General features: G+C 36.0%; 1 protein-coding gene across 4 annotated transcripts in view; it reads left to right on the top strand.

The window, feature by feature from the left end:
* Positions 1 to 17289, top strand: part of LOC129243487 (high affinity cAMP-specific and IBMX-insensitive 3',5'-cyclic phosphodiesterase 8) — a 421728-nt gene that overhangs the window by 248326 nt on the left and 156113 nt on the right. The gene's annotated exons all lie outside the window — the stretch shown is intronic.

The following is a 17289-nucleotide window of genomic DNA, read 5'->3' as shown; positions in this document are numbered from 1 at the left end:
CAGTCATTAGAACTCTCTATAAGATCACTAAATATGCAATAAATACAAATAAATAGCACAAACTTTTCAGAACCATAGCTTTGTAGGGTGTGGCTTATGTACAAGGTGGCTCAAAATCACCTTATCGGAAGACAAAAAGTTTTTCCAAATGGTGTCGTACCTCAATCATATCATATTTGACACTTGTGACTAGACAGCTGCAGTATGCAAACAGACAAAAAAGTGATTCAAAAACAAAATTTATTCATTTTGCGCCATACGACGTTGGTGCTTTATGAAAGAAATGAAATTGTATATTTAGTTGGCTAATTATTTACTTAACTTATTACTTACCTAATTACCTTCAACATTGTTTAAGGTTTTCTATTAGTTACGGGCCGTTGCTCACATGCCGTGGCGGTCATATTGTTGTGGCGGCTTTTAATGTTTTTGTTGTTGTTGTAACAGTTTGCTGCATCGGCTTTCATCAAATCTGTTCACTGATGTCAAATCTCATAACAAATTATACGCCACGAACAAATCATACAAATTTATTACGAACAATTTGAGAGTACGAAGCGAAATATCGCGGAGATGACGTGAATTCGTCACCAAAATCGTGCATTCGATGAGGCGCTTCGAATTTCCTATTCCTCGTACATACCTGTGGGCAAAAAGTAATGTGAATTTGGTTGTAAAATGAAAAATCTTTATTTATTCTTGTAAATCAATTTCATCCCCTTTAAAATAATCCCCTCTCGATAAAATACACTTATGCCAACGATTTTTCCAATCCCCGAAACATGCCAAATAGTCCATTTCCGGTATAGCCATCAGCACCTTCTTCGATTCAGCTTTTATCTCCTCAATCGACTCGAGACGCGTTCCCCGGAGTGGTCTCTTGAGTTTTGGGAACAGCCAGAAGTCACACGGAGCGAAATCAGGCGAATACGGTGGTTGCGGAACGATATGCGTGGAATTTTTGGCGAAATGGTCACGAAGAACGAGTGCAGTGTGAGACGGTGCATTATCGTGATGCAAAAACCAAGAGTTGTTGGCCCATAATTCTGGTCTTTTTAGACGAATTACTTCACGTAAACGACGCAAAACGCTCAAATAATATTCCTTATTAACAGTTTGGCCAGGTGGAACGAATTCATAGTGCACCACAACACGAAAATCGAAAAAAACTATCATCATGACCTTTATTTTTGAACGACTTTGACGTGCTCTTTTCGGTCTGGCCTCGCCTTTAGCACGATATTCGCTTGATTGGTCGGTTATTTCAGGGTCGTAAGCGTAAATCCAAGTCTCATCTCCCGTAATGATGCATTTGAGCTTGTCCTGATAGTCTGAAAGCATTGTTTCACACACATCAACGCGACGACTTTATTCCAAGAAATCGAAAGTTTTCGGTACCAAACGAGATTTGACTTTTCGTAGGCCCAAATGGTCTTTCAAAATGGTTTTCACAGATCCTTCTGATATTCCGATCATATCAGTAAGGTCTTTAACAATCAACCGATGATTTTTGAGCACTAACTCTTTCACTTTATTGACGTGTTGGTCATCTGTTGACGTCGATGGTCGTCCGGAGCGCTCCAAGTCATCAACACGTTCTCGACCCTCTTTGAAGTCTTTGTACCACTTATAAACATTTTTCTGCGACATGGTCGAATCACGAAATGCCTTCTGCAACATGCTAAACGTTTCCGCAGCCGAAATTTCATTCCGTAAACAAAATTTGATGGCACTTCTCTGCTCAATCAAATCAGACATTGCAAAAATCGAAAAATGCACTCTTGGTCGTTTGGTAAACACAAGCGTAAATATATTACTGATAATAACATTCAAAAGTTGGCTCAGATGTTATTAACAGTGCTGCCAACTCATGAAAAAAATAACTAGAGCGAAATTTAAATCCCGCGAAGTTTGACAAATAAATTCACCTTACTTTTTGCCCACTGTACTTAAGCCTTTCATTCGGATGTTCCAAATATACACCTGTTCAATTTTAATATCGAATCAGCCTAATTGGCAAACTTCATACATATGCAAAATGTGATGCCGGTCAAGCACAATTGAACAATCACACTGTGACAAAAAGACTTTTTAATATAGTTATCTGCGGCTTCGTACGTGTTAATCAAGTATAAAAAAGGGAAGTTTCTCCCAACTATCAGCGGGCTCATGCAATCAGCGTTAAGCGAACTCTCTAAGTCGGCGATCTCAAACCGGTGTAGCGTTTCCTAAGCTCTATGATCTATGCTAGAGACAATAAGGTAGAAAACCGATAAGACTAATGAACTTACCTCCGACAAACCTTACCATTTTTGTTGATAATCAAGCAGCTATCAAAGATGTGTTAAAGAATACAAAAGGTCGCTATCGCTTATCCAACAACACAACACCACACTTTGTTGGGTTCCCGGCCACTCTGGAGTGGAGGAAAAGAAAGAGCGAATGAGTGTGCAAAAAAGGCTCCGGACTTGACCTTGCGCAAGTGATAAAGGGCATAAGCATTCCTCTAAGCGAACTGTAGTACACTGCGACTGACTTTAGCGAAATCGCGGAAACCAACAGAAGGTGGTCTCTGCTTACTAACTGAAGGGTCTCCAAAGCGCTCTGGCCAAAAGTGAATCTTAAAAGGGCAAATGCTTGCTTGGATTCAGCGGATCAAGTACCAGCGTTCTCACAGTTGTTATAACGGGTCACTGCACTATTGGCATCCTAGCCAGTAGAACAGGTGTACCTCACAATGACTTCTGTAAGATGGCATTTATTTTTCTGAAGACCTGAGAGATTTGCAAAATATCTCACTGGAGGGACTAGTTATCTTCTTACAAAAGATCTAAGTGATTTAAGCAACTTAGTTGGGAAAAGGAAATCAAATGCAGGTATCACAATGAACCTTGGGACCACCGAATGTTCTGCCTTATACAAGCAACCTGAGTAACTTAACCTCACCTAAGACATTTGATCCTTTTATTTCATCATAAACAATTAACATGCATATTCTAGAGAAAATGCACAGTAAGTTAAAAAAGTTTACTCAATCGTTGTCTTTTGTAGAAATCATCGTCGGTTTCTCATTTACGAGACCAGCAATAGTTTGAGACTTATGGTTGGATGTATAATTCGAAGAAAGCACATACACATATTTTCACTACCAAAAAAATTTCATTGAGCTTAAGGTTCACCCAGTGGTCCAACATTGATTTCCCTCATATAAATAAATGCCCAAATTGAATAATAATCGACATACAGGAGACTCTTTCTCTTTCTTTGTGTTCTAGCTGCTCCTGCACTACGCGATACGCAACGAAGTAAAATTTGCAAATTTAGACGTCTACTTATAAATACACTGCTTTAAATAATTATAATTCTAGACTTTAGTCACAACTTTTTGCAATTTGTTTATTTCTTTTTTTAATTTTGATAATTTCTATTATATTAAAAATATGTTTCATTCTCCTACAAGATTCATATAAAGTCAAGTTGCAAACTTTGTGCAAATAAAACAAAAAAAAAGTGCATGAAAATTTCTTGGAAATTCTTGGAAAACTTCTAGGTACGCAGTTTTATAGCCCATTGAATATGAAAGTGAAGTGCAAGTTTTAAGTGGCTTAAAAATTACGCTGATTTTTTTTGTTTTTTTTTTGCTGGCGGTATTGTGCATTTTCTCCATATATGTGCTCGACGTTAGGATAAAAAATTACCAAAAATCAACGAAAATTTTGAGCGACTTTAAACTTGCACTTTGTTATACTAATTTTTAATGGGCTATTAAACTGTGTACTCAGTTTTTTTTAACGAACTCTCATTAAAATTTGTCCAATTTTAATAAATCTTGTACAAAGTATGAAACTTGGATTATTATGGTATTTGTTATAGAATGAGCCATTTATTCATAAAACAATAATTGAAATTAAAAATAAATACCCAAAACTCGTCAACATGTGGTGCCTATGTAAAAATTTCAAAGGCATATTAGCTATTGAAGAACGAGTCTAGCGCTGCTGCAGAAGGAGTACGTAAGCGTCAAATACCATTGCACGCCAGATTCTCTTTCGAATGTTAATAGTTCAACTCGCTTCTGTTAGCAAATGTGAAAATACTCGTAGCCTTCATTCGAATCCGGGTTCTTTCTTTAAATGAAGTCTCCTAATATTTTAGTATTATGTGCATATATACAAACAGAAAAAACAAAGTACTATACCGTTACTTCTTTCAAATTCGGTAGTCCAGTACAAATGAATACGTTTCTATTTGCATGTGCGTAAAAACTTTCCAGCATAATCACGTGAATCATAATTTAAAATGTTTTTTTTTATTTGCTTTTAAATGGTATTGGGTTTTTAATGAACAATTTGTAAAGTAATCACATAACTTTTTACAACAACACGCTTTCAATGATATGATAAAATAGCCCACTTTTTTCATAGTTTCTTTTTTCGCTTTTTTCAACATACTCACTTCAAACATGTCATGGAAATTATCTCATCTCGGTTGTGCTTTAATATGCGTTATATACTGTGGTGTAATGTTTTTGGTGTTGTGGTATTGTGATAATAAGCGCGCGTTGAAAAAATACTTGATAAGAAATTTAGTATTACCAGGCAAAGCTTTTTTTGTTTTGGAAAGAGTGAGTAGTTGTTACTATTTCTCACACAATTAGTCATTTTCGTGTACGCACCTATAAATAATTATATTAGCACTATTATGCGTATAACCTTGACAATTTTTGATCGAGTTGCTACTCTAATTTATGTTGTGCGTCTTCCATTTGGCCTACAAGCATACAACCTCCATTTTTCCCCCTCTGAACGCATTTTTTTTCTTATGAGACGTTTTTTCCTGGTAGAAATCCAGAGAGTGCTAATTACGTACGTATCTGTGTGCACGTTTGGCAAAACAACTTAAGGGGACCCGGTGGACTAGAAATTAAAAAAAATCGATTTTTGGTTTTTTCAATGTTTCGAAAGTATAGTATCTTAAGAATATACTTCGAAATTTTTATGCGGAAATTCCAAATATTATAGCTTCTACAGCCCATTAAGTAGGTAGAGAGCGGTCCGCGCGCTCCCTTTGCCTCAAACTTTAAACTCATTTATTTCGAAACTACTTTTTTCGGCCTGGTGTTGCCAAATACAAAAAAAACTATTCAACCGAATTGTCTGAAATTTTAATACGTTGTTCACAACATCAATAGCTATCGTCCGTATTAGAACCATTTTATTATTTGAATTATTTCGTATTTTTTTGATAAAAAACTGAAAAAACCCGATTTTTAAAGTGTCAAATTCAAAACTGCGCCATTTGTCAAATTTGTTTGTTTCTATTCTACTACGGGACATAGCTCCAGTCATACTGATTGATCATTTTATTGGTATTTGAGTTTCAGAAACATAGAAGAGCCAAAATGGACAACACCGTCCAGGTCTAATTTTTTCAGCGCCATTTTTAAAATTTTTAAAATAAAAAAATTTTTTTTTTTCATTTTTGTAGGTAAAATAAGTTATGTATGTAAATAAAAGGCTTAAAAAACTTAAATATCGTTTTTCATTTTTTTTTTTATTGTAAAAAAAATCCTGAAAATAGCCCACCCGCCCCCGTAATTCTATTTAGCGCTTTGCACTTACTAGCAAATAAATTTATGGCTTCTAATGCGGAGAGAAAGATTCTGCGGAAGGTTTTTGGGTCTTTGTTCGTTGACGACGATGAGTATCGCAGGCGATGGAACGATGAGCTGTATGAGTTTTACGACGACATAGACATAGAGCAGCTAATAGAGACCCAGCGGCTTCGTTGGTTGGGTCATGTCGACCGAATGGATACAAACGCTCCGGTTCTGAAATTATTTGATACGGTACCAGCTGGTGGTAGCAGAGGAAGAGGAAGGCCTCCTCTGCATTGGAAAGATCAACTGGAGAAGGACTTGACTTCACTTAGTGTGTCCAACTGGCGCCGGTTAGCAGTAGAAAGAAATGACTAGCGCGCTTTGTTAAAAAATTTTTAATTTTCCGCTAAAAGGCCATCGTCTATTCGTTCTGCCAAAATCAGATTGTTTTTGTTTTCTCGAAAATTTTCAGGTGCTCTTATATATATGTGCTTTTCTCCCACTGGACATCTTCAAATGGAAAACAAAAACTAGGTGTATTTTGTAAAAACAACAAAATCACAAAAATCACTGTTAAGTCGAAAGTTTGTATTTGAAAAAAAAAATGTTTAAGTCCAATATAGAATAGAGCTCCTGATACCCGAGTATCAAGCAGTGCGAGTAGTTCGATACTCGCTTGAAACTCGTTCACTGTTCAACTGTTGAAATGTTTGTACGAAATTTTCGAGCTGTTAAAAAATTTTAGCAGCTTAAACACAAATAGTAAGTTTTAGTGGTAAGCATTCCTTCAGTTTTCTAACGACGTTAGCATTGTATACAATCAATTTGCAAAAAAATGACAGCAAAAAAGTCAAAATAATCAAAATTATTGTTCGAATCACTGGAAGAAACTCGATATACTCGAGTTCATGCTCGAAAATTTTTAAGTAATAAGCATCAAACAGGTGTGTGCGTACTCGTTGCTCATTTGCGTGGGCTATTCGAAAATGTGCTCGAACAAAATTGAGAGCTCTAATATAATAAACTTACTGAATAGTTTTGACAATTTATTTATCTCTTATTTAATTTAAATAATAATAATATGTGAAATTTGCTGATGATCTTGACAGGAATGGGACTGAATGGGACTGAATTGGACTCAGAGACCTCCTACCCGGTCATCGGCATCCCCCTGATAGAGGGAGAAAATATGGAGCTCCATTTCTTCATGGGCTATTGCGAAAACCCTTTGGCCCGAATACGATATACGAAGGTCTCAGAAAGTCCTTTAGACTCCGCGCCATTCAATTTCCAAACTCGTAGCTGTGTTTACCGGTCACTGGACGATCGGCACACACCCGGAAAAGCTATGTTTACCATTTAACTCCCATTGCAGAAGCTGTGGGGACCTTTCAGAGAAAGAGACTGTAGAGCATTTTCTCTGTAAATGTCCGGGTTTAGCAGCTAGACGGCCAAGGTCACTGGGCGCTCCTTCCTTCGACAGCCTGGAGCAGTGCGCCAACCTAAATCCAGTCAAACTCCACCATTAAATCAACAGCTCTGGCTGTCTGTAGATATCTGCTTGTTGGAAGTCTCATAATGGTATCAAAACGGCGCTTTAGTGCTACTTGAGGAGTGCCAGACCACCACTTATAGTTAGTATAGACCTCTATCTCAGATATAATTTTTATTTATAAGCTAAAAATTATTCGCAACACTTTTCATTGGAATAGATACTCGAGTTGAGACCCATCTGTCTTTGTTCTCGAACTTGTTATACCACCTAATAATTCTATGTTGCTGTCGTTAAAGGATAAAGCTACACTGGTAATACCCTACTACTGCGCATCTGCCGAAAAAAAGATTAATTTACCCTTGTTGACATGTTGTATTTCAATTATATCATGGCACACACATTTCTATCTATCACTCACTAACACAATTTTAATAACTCGACGGTGACCTTCATAAACTTTATTAGCGGCTCGCCCTAAATTTCCCAAATTAAATAAATAAATAAAACTAAAGCCAACTTTTTGGTAGGCGTAGAATGTTCTTAAGCACACGATTGCGAAGCTGAAAAAGAGCAAATAAATATGAAATTTTTTACTTGTAGATGCACACAAAAGTCGTTAATGAAACTCATTAAACAGTCTACATCAATAAAAAAGTGCGAAAAAACAAGTGGTAAACTTAAAAATGTACATTTACACATACACGCATACATAGTTACAAATGTGTGTTTGTGTGCTAGCATGTACATAAATGGCTCTTGAGGGGTATGAAGTAATAGCAGTGGTCGACACAATCTCATCCAGCCTCCCCCTTCTTCCCTCCTTCCAAGCCTGTGCAAACATCAAAATTCTCAAGAATCTCACCACAGCTTCGCTGGCCTAACGAAACAATCATCAATCGGCTGCTCAATCTATCGAAACAGCAACGGCTAAATCAAGCCTAGCAGCTGAAATTAAAGCTTAAGTTGCGTTTGTGTGCCATAAAAGCAAAAGGGGAAAACAACCAAAAAATAAAAATCAAAAATCAAATATCAAAAACAAGTATAGCCTTATAAGTGAGTAGAGTAAGGTATGTGAGAGGCGTGTGGGCGCAAAGGCAGGCGCCGACATCGATTCAGCTACGTATTCAACTATTGGCGCAATCGTACTCATACACGCATAAGATTATTTAATTTTTCATTAACTCAACTTGATTTCTTTCTGCAGCTGATTTTTTTTTTTTTTTTTTGTTTTTTTTTAGTTTGCGTTTCAGTCGTTAAATGATACAAATTCGCACTGTAGGCGCGCGTCGAATTGGCGAACGCAAGTGAATCGCCAAATTAAATGACATGACAGGTTACAATTTATTCAGTTTCTGATTTTTCCTACTGAGACCTGTATTTTCACTTGGCCGTTCAAACCCCCTCTAATTAAGGCAATTTGCATTGGCATTTTAATTTCTATTTCCATTTCAGTTTCATTTTTCACTATTTTAATGAAATTTTGTCTTAATGTAAAAAATTATAATCATTAGCCGCGTACGCGATGAAAGCCCCATTTCACATGACAATCGCTGCGGCTGATTGTCTTCTCCCCTTGTCTGATTTTAGACGTACCTACATACATACATGCATACATTTGCGAGCGCATCACACACCAGCCAGAACGCTAACTAATCTCGTTGGCTGAGAGTTCGTCATACGTATTTGGTTTATAGAGTACAACAAATATATGTGGCGCACACATACATGCATACATTTACTCGTCTAGTAAGCAGTAGAGCGTTATCTCCTCTACGAGTATGAAGCGTAGTGATGCTTTTTACGATTTGTTGAATTTGATAAAGCACATCACAAAAATGGTAGAAATTCCAGTAATTCGCTATTTTCGCTTTCAAAATATTCTGGTCGATTCAAGTAAAACTAAAAAGCAGCTAGCAACATTTAGATAAAAGTAATCTACTTCTGAGGTAAATACTCAAACCATGCGCTTAAAAGTAATACTCTTACCCATGTCTGCTTAAGGAATTTTTTTATTGAAAATTGTATTTACAGATAACTATAAGATACAATAAGCTTATAGCCATGGCTATAGTGGCCTTAAGCTAGAAAATTGTCGAACTTTATTTTCCAAAAAATAATTTACAATCAATTAATATCTGATCCATAAATTAGAAAAAAAGGTACTTCCATTTGCACTTTACTTAATTAAACATAAGATTTTTGACATTTGCTCAAATGTAAACATTTAGCCAAGCGTTATTAGCATTGTTGGCGGATGAGGGATTTTATATTATTGTATATATTTGGGAGTATATACAAAATGTTGAATGTTACTTATCCGAAGCAAAAACTTATGCATTCAATTTGTTATGATTTCTTCAATCAATTCAAATATTTATTCCAAAAGCGGAAAATGATGCAAAATGATAGATAATACGCTTCAAAAACGTAGATGCCTATGGAATGAGACTTTTTTTCAATTTGAAACGTTTATTAACAAAACATGGTTACAAATTTAATCTTCAAAATAATAGCCATCGCTAGCGACACATTTTTCTCATCTCTCAGGCAATTTGTGGATGCCGCACCAAAAATATTGGCCGTCTTTGGCCGCAAACCAATCATCGAGTCATTTTTTGGCTTCTTCGTGAGAATTGAAGCGCTGCTCGGAAAGTGCATGGCCCATCGATGCAAACAAATGATAATCGGAAGGCGGCAAGTCTGGTGAGTAAGCCGCATGCACCAGCGGTTCCCAATCGTACGTCTCCACCAAATCCCGGGTCTCACTTGTTCGATGTTCAGGTGCATTGTCATCAAGAAAAATTACTTTGTAACGCCGATCGGCATATTCTAGGTATTTTCGGTATATAGCGCTGTTCAAATCGGCCAATTGTCGTTGGTAGCGTGCACCGTCAACTGTTTCACCTGGTTTTAATACCACGCTGATCCCAGAAAACATACAGCATTGCCCTGCGACCGAAGCGATTTGGTTTGGCCGTTGTTTTTGGCTAGTGGCCGCACGGACCATACGATCGTTTACGCTTGGGATTGGAGAAATACACCCATTTTTCATCACCCGTAACGATTCGATGCAAAAAAGACTTCTTTTTGAACCGGGAGAGCAGCATTTCACAAGTGGTTTTTCAGTTCTCAACGATGTCCGCAAATCGAAATTCGACATTTTTACCAGTAAGTGCGATAAAAATGCATTGTTGTATGAAGCGTAACAAACAATGAACTGAATATTGTTGACAGATGACAGACGAAAAAAACAAGACATTTGGGAAGGTTTAAAAATACTCCTAGGAACATCTAAGGACTAATAGCTGAAAGTTTCACTTCATAGGTATATCATCTCATAGGTAAATGCTCTGAATCAATATTAATATGAAACAAAAATGTTTTCTCACTTTTTCCTTTTTCGCACAAAACTAAATTAGAATAAACCGCGTATGTGCCTATTTTTTTTTTAATGAAATGTTATTTCAATTTTAAAAAATTAAAAAATTAAGTTATTATAAAAACTTAGATTAATATGGGATTTGTTATAGAATGAACTATATTTTTATTAAAAAAAAATAATTGGAATGAAAAATATATAAATAGTCAAATTTTTCTCAAGCTGTGCTCACATACTCCTAGAAGGCATTTTTTTAAATACACCAAAAATTGTATGAACACATGAAAGTGAATGCAAATTTAGTGTTTTTATACTTTTTGTGATTTTATAAAAATATTTGACGATGTTAAATTTAAAAGAAGGTATTTCAGATTTTTTTTTAATGAATAGTTGTGAGCAAAATTATTTTTAAATTTCATTTCGATTCTTCTTCTTCATATGCTTTTAAATTTATAATAATTTTCGAAATTTTGTATCATATGTACAATATTGAAGTCCTTCAAAAAATTCCTAACATGCTATCGAGGCACCAAAAATTTCGTTTTTTAAGAAATTGAGTTCTTGAATCGCGTGCATAACAATTTTCTAGTGTGTGGGTCAGACATTGTAAAAACAACTTTGTGAATTTCACTAAATAAATAAATCAAATAAATAGTAAAAAATATTTATTGCTGCATAATGTTGGTTTGTTTCTGTATAAAACTAGAATTTTGTACGTAGTTATAATTTAATAAACTTTTTCTAATAAATATTGGCATATTTCTTATTTAACTAACTCACTAATACTAACATAAAAGAAAGTATTTACTTCAATTTGAATATTATTTTAATTTTTTCTCGAATTTCTCGCCCAAACACCATACAATTTAAGTAAAGCAACAATTCGAGCTTCACACTAATAAACATAAAAAAATAATAGTAATAAACCTGTTAATTATGTGTTGTTCCATCTTCATTACAAAGTTCATATGGCATTGTCAAATAGCAAAAAAAAAATAAATCGGAAATACCATCAGTTTTCGACCGAACTACATTCAGTTTCGACCGCACATTGCTGGTTTCACAATTTGCCATTATGCATGTCTGTATGCACATTTGTATGTATGTATGCCGACATTTAGTTGACAGGTGTAATAATATTAAAAGTCCAAAGCTAATTTGTCGCTGACGTCGCTGATGTTATTATAAATTTGTTGGCCACAAGCGCGCCTTGTTGTTGTTGTCGCTGTTGTTTGCTTTAATTTGCTCGTGCAAAAATTCACTAATTATATTAATTTTGTAAATACTTAGCATTTAGCTAATTACAGTTGCATTTGTGCGTGAATTGTATATTTTGGAATTTTCACTTTGGAATTCGTTCGCTAAGTGAATTTAGTTTTTAATGTTGGCTTTTAAATGGAAGTTGGTTAATTAAATTTTAGGGAATTATTTTAAACTTTTTGGCGGTCGCCGTAGCCGAATGGGTTGGTGCGTGACTACCATTCGGAATTCACAGAGAGAACGTAGGTTCGAGTCTCGGTGAAACACCAAATTAAGAAAAACATTTTTCTAATAGCGTTCGCCCTTCGGCAGGCAATGGTAAACCTCTGAGTGTATTTCTGCCATGCAAAAGCTCCTCATAAAAATATCTGCCGTTCGGAGTCGGCTTGAAACTGTAGGTCCCTCCATTTATGGAACAACATCAAAACGCACACCACAAACAGGAGGAGGAGCTCGGCCAAACACCCAGAAAGGGCGTACGCGCCAATTATATATAAAAGGTGGTTAAGTTTCAAGGACCGGTGTTGATTTTGAATAAAATACAATTCTTTTTAGGAAATTATTATCATTTCTCTTTATTATGATAATATTGGTATAACTCAATTACGCACGGAACAAAATATCGGACGAATAGCCGCCGCGGTCTCGGCGACACCTCTCCATCCGATGTTCCAAATTTTCGATGACGCTGAGGCATAATTGAGGTTCTATGCCGTTAATGTGCCGAATTATCCCATCCTTTAGCTCTTGAATTGTTGCTAACTTATCGACGTACACCTTTTCTTTCAAATAACCCCAAAGAAAGAAGTCCAACGGTGTCAAATCACATGATTTTGGCGGCCAATTGACATCGCCGCGACGTGAGATTATTCGGCCATCAAATTTTTCGCGCAAAAGAGCCATTGTGTCGTTAGTTGTGTGACAGGTGGCACCGTTCTGTTGAAACCACATATCGTCCACATCCATATCTTTCAATTCGGGCCATAAAAAGTTCGTTATCATTTCACGATATCGAACACTATTCACAGTAACTACTTGGCCGGCCTTATTTTGGAAAAAACACATCCCAATGATGCCGCCGGCCCATAAACCGCACCAAACAGTCACTCTTTGTGGGTGCATTGGTTTTTCGGCAATCACTCTTGGATTATCATTCACCCACTTTGTCACTTTGTTCAAGGCCCCTGATGTATCTAGAAATACTCCTAGAGCATACTCCTTATATTCTAATGCCTTTCCTATGTTTAGTACAAATAAGTGAAGTTCAGTTTCAGTAGATCTACCTTTAGTGTAAGCGTGCCGCGCCTTGGATAATTCGTCCGGCGCAATTGTGTCTCTAATGTATGTGTCTAGAATCTTCTCCTACGCTTTTAGGAGAAATGAGGTCAGACTAATGAGCCTGTATTCCGTCGAGTAGAGAGAGTTGCTTTTGCACGCTTTTGGAATAACCACAAGATAACTTACTTTTTGGAGCATGGCTGGGAAGATTCCATCCAGTCCTGGCAATTTATGTGGGTCGAAACTTTGTATAGCCCATACTATCTTGTTGGTCGTACTAACGTTCGTCGGAATGTCGTGCACAATATCTCTTCTGGGTTCGAGTTCTGTAGTGTCCGCACACCCCGGAAAATGTGTGCTGACTAGGTCTTCTAGAGAGTCCTCACAACTCTCAGCCCACTCCGCGTTAATTTTTCGTATTGTTCTTGGCATAGACGGATTTTTAGATTGCAGTTTCCTAAGTCTAGCCATCTCATTAATGTCTTCTATTCTGCTACTGAAGTCTTTCCTAGATTATCTCTTGGCTCTACGTATTTCTTTCTTATATACTTTTAGTAGATCCTTATACCCCCTCCAACTGAACTCAGCGACCTTGGCTAACCTATACAATTCCGATGTAAGAAACTGTCTATAAATTTTCTGATCTAAGTACCACAATCCACTCTTCATATCTTCGAATCGAATTTGTTAGAACATTTCTTCTCCCTCTCTTCGGACCATAAATTGTATGGATAGTACACGGTAATTTTGTTCGCCATTCCCCGCTAATAAATCTTAATTCTTTATTTATACGAAAAACTACTTCAGCGCTTTCTGCGGAATTTCTTCCCCTTCGGTTGGCTAATATATTATTTCTCACTTAATTTACAATTTACTGTCGCTCCGGGCTTATTGTTCTCAAGGGCATTGTTTTGCTCTATTTAACTCAGTATATTTTTTTTTATGCTTTTAATTTATGGAATTAATTTAGTCGTTTTAAGTGAATTTTTTCCGATAGTTTCTTCTAGGCATTAATAAATACATAAAAATATCGGCTCGTGCTACATAGCTTTGATCTATATAATGACGCGGTACGAATATTTACCAAAGATAAATAGGGGGTAATTTTCAAAAATTATGACCACATATATACAGTGTACAACGAAATCCCACTTTTTTGATACTAGCAAGCCGGCGAAATATGGTTAGTACGACTAATATCTGATTTTTTTGTTAAGTGTGTCCAAACTTCGTTAACCGCCGAAAGTAGGCTGAAACTACACATGGAATTCAAAGACATCCTCCTGGTACACTTTAGCCCCGGTCTTAACACCTTTTTCGCAGAAATGAGGAGATGTAACGCCTTTGAACCATTTTTTGCGTTTTTAGAAGTTTTAGCATAGCTTTTGTCGTTTTGCTTATTAAAAACTACTTCAACAGTCAAAATTTTCTCATCTGTAAGGAGAATATTTTCATGGCCGTTGACCGCGTGCTACCGAAGAAGCTACTTGCTTCTATCGAATCAAATTTTTTTCAAGCGCGTTGTCAGACGATGTCCAATTGAGCGACGGATCGCTTTTATGTGGAGATCATTTCTAATTAGTCTTGCATGGATCTGGTCGATACATTTCACTTCCTGGACATGATTTTCTGTTTGCTAAGGAGGTTTCTGCGAATTCTATCTCAAACGGCTTTTATGGCTGCAATGGCTCGAACCACTTCTTTTTCTGTCTGTCATTTCACACGATTGATCGTGCGGTAAACAGGCATTGCTAAAAATGTTACGTTTTTTCAGGAATTCGTAAATCTCACAAAATTTGCCTGAGTATAATTTATGAGTAGACAATGCAAACGAACAAAAGCAAAAATTACGGAACTTTTTTTTGCGAATTTATTCTCGTCGTATGCATTATAAAATTTGTCACAGAATTCAGAGCAAGACTAAGTATAAAAAAGTTTTTTTCCTAGAAAATATTAAAACTCAATCTTCCACACATTTGAGTATTTTCTGCTCCATTCATGGAAAATAAAATTTAATAGTTGCTGCAGTTGCTTGCAGACGACCGCCGTAGTCGAATTTCAACAAGACGGCGCTACGAGCCACACAAGCAACTAAACCATTGATCTTTTGCGGGAAAAGTTTCCGGACTGTGTTATCTCTCAAAGAGGTGATCACAATTGGCCACCGAGATCTTTTGATTTAACACCTTGTGACTTTTTTCTTTGGGGCCACGTGAAAGAGAAGGTCTACGCCAACAGCCCAGGGTCGATTCATGTCCTCAAAGATGGAATTCGTGAGGCTATCGAGGACATAGGGCAGCCACTTTGCAATTCGGTTATGGAAAATTTCATGGAACGGATATTGTCCTGTAAGCGTGGTCGTGGTGGTCATTTGCTTGATGTTGTTTCCCACTATTAACGGCATACCTTCCTCTTTATAATGAAATAAACATCCGATTACTTATATTAAAGGGTTACAAGGGTTTCGTTGGTCCAAAAAATCGATTTATTTTTTTTTTGCTTATTAATTTCTACAATTTCTCAGGAATATTATCCTAAATTTTCATAATCAATAATAAATTCGGAGATACAGCCTTTGGAATGTGTCGCTCCAAGCCACTTTTATTGTTACTCAAAACTTTAAACGCGTTTTTCTCGGAACCGTGTTTTCAAAGTCGGTTGTCAAATGTTCTCGAAAACTGCTCAACCGATCTTGATGAAATTTTATTCGTGCTTGAACGTTTTTTTTTTTCAATTACAACTATTTAAAAAAAACAAAATGTCAAGCAAATTTGACTGAAATTTTCATTTTTTTGGAAAAATGTCTGCCAAAATTCCAATTTTTACTTTTTTTTTCATTCCTTCGTTCAAGCACGAGTTTATGGTCTTAACTAAAACACCTATTTTTGTTTTTTCATTTTTGATAAGCTTGTCAGGAGTTATGCTGACAACGCGGATCACCTCTTTTTCGAAGGGTCAGCGGAAATGACTTCACAATGGAGGAGTTTTAACTTTCTTTTTGAAAATTTCAGAAATTATTCTTTAAATATGTATCTATTAGACAGAAAAAAGTTTGAATTAAATAAATAATTTTTTACATAGAAAAAAAATATTGCAAAATAGGCCTTTTTTTATCCGACGAAACCCATGTAACCCCTTAACAAGTAGCATTTTTCTTTGAATATCAGAACAACACCTCTTAAAAAAGCCTTTATATATAGTTGCTGCAGACCTTATTTCATAGCGAAATATCTTTAAGAAATTTCGCTCGCCAAAATTTCATTCAAATTCTTACACCGAATCACAAAATCGATCCATTCTAATGTACATACAAACAAAATTCTGTACATAAAATTGACGTCTAAAGCAAGCTACAAATAATAAAATCTTTCATAAAATTGCTTTCATAAGAAAAAACAAAAACAAGCTAAGCAAAAAGCTGTTGTTTGTAAATAATGTAATTGCGAACAAATGCGCTTAACGCCACCTAATCGAATTGGTTATAAAAAGTGTTAAGTGATTTCTGGCCGTGATTGCGGCGACTGATAAGCAAAATAGCTGTTGCTACTGCTACACATATCCACAAATACTCACACACCTCAGTGCCATTAGTTAGTTGTTGTGCAATGCAATTTAATTTTCAAAACCTTTTAAGTTTTATCGCTGCAAAGGATTACAACTAAATTATAAAATGTAATGTGTGGGCATTAAGTAATTGCAAAATATTAAGTGTTGAAAAAATATGACTTGGCACATATAAAAGTACATAAATATCTACTATCGGGTGGTTTTTTAAGAGCTTGAGAACTGAGAATATTAGTAAAAAACAAAAATATTGTTGAAACGAATTTTTTTTTATTAAAATCTGCTAGATAATTTCATGGCTTTTATTTTTTGAATACAGTAAACGGCATATGCTCGCCGCGGTACGAAATGCGTGATCCCTTCGATCAGTCTAATTTTTGTCTACTTTTGTCAATAAATCTAAACGTATGACGTCAATGGTGGCTGGCATATTGCAATAAATCGACTGTTAAGCGCGCTGTGTGGCAAGTTACGCCATCTTGTGGGAACTAAATGTCGTCGTTGTTTAGTTCAATAATTTTTGGAAACATAAATTCGGTCAGTATGGCTCCATAGCGCACGCCATTCATCGTAACCACCTCACTTTGAAAGAAATAAGGACTTCGCGAACAGATTTATTTAATTTTTTTTTTTTTTTTTTTTTTTCAAAGTAGATTTCAAAAATTTGAAACTTTGCTCTAGCATTAAAGGATTCATGATGGCTTGCCAAACCTT

Source organism: Anastrepha obliqua, chromosome 4, assembly GCF_027943255.1.
Source record: "Anastrepha obliqua isolate idAnaObli1 chromosome 4, idAnaObli1_1.0, whole genome shotgun sequence".
NCBI lineage: Eukaryota > Metazoa > Arthropoda > Insecta > Diptera > Tephritidae > Anastrepha > Anastrepha obliqua.
This window is presented reverse-complemented; position numbering and strand designations above follow the sequence as displayed.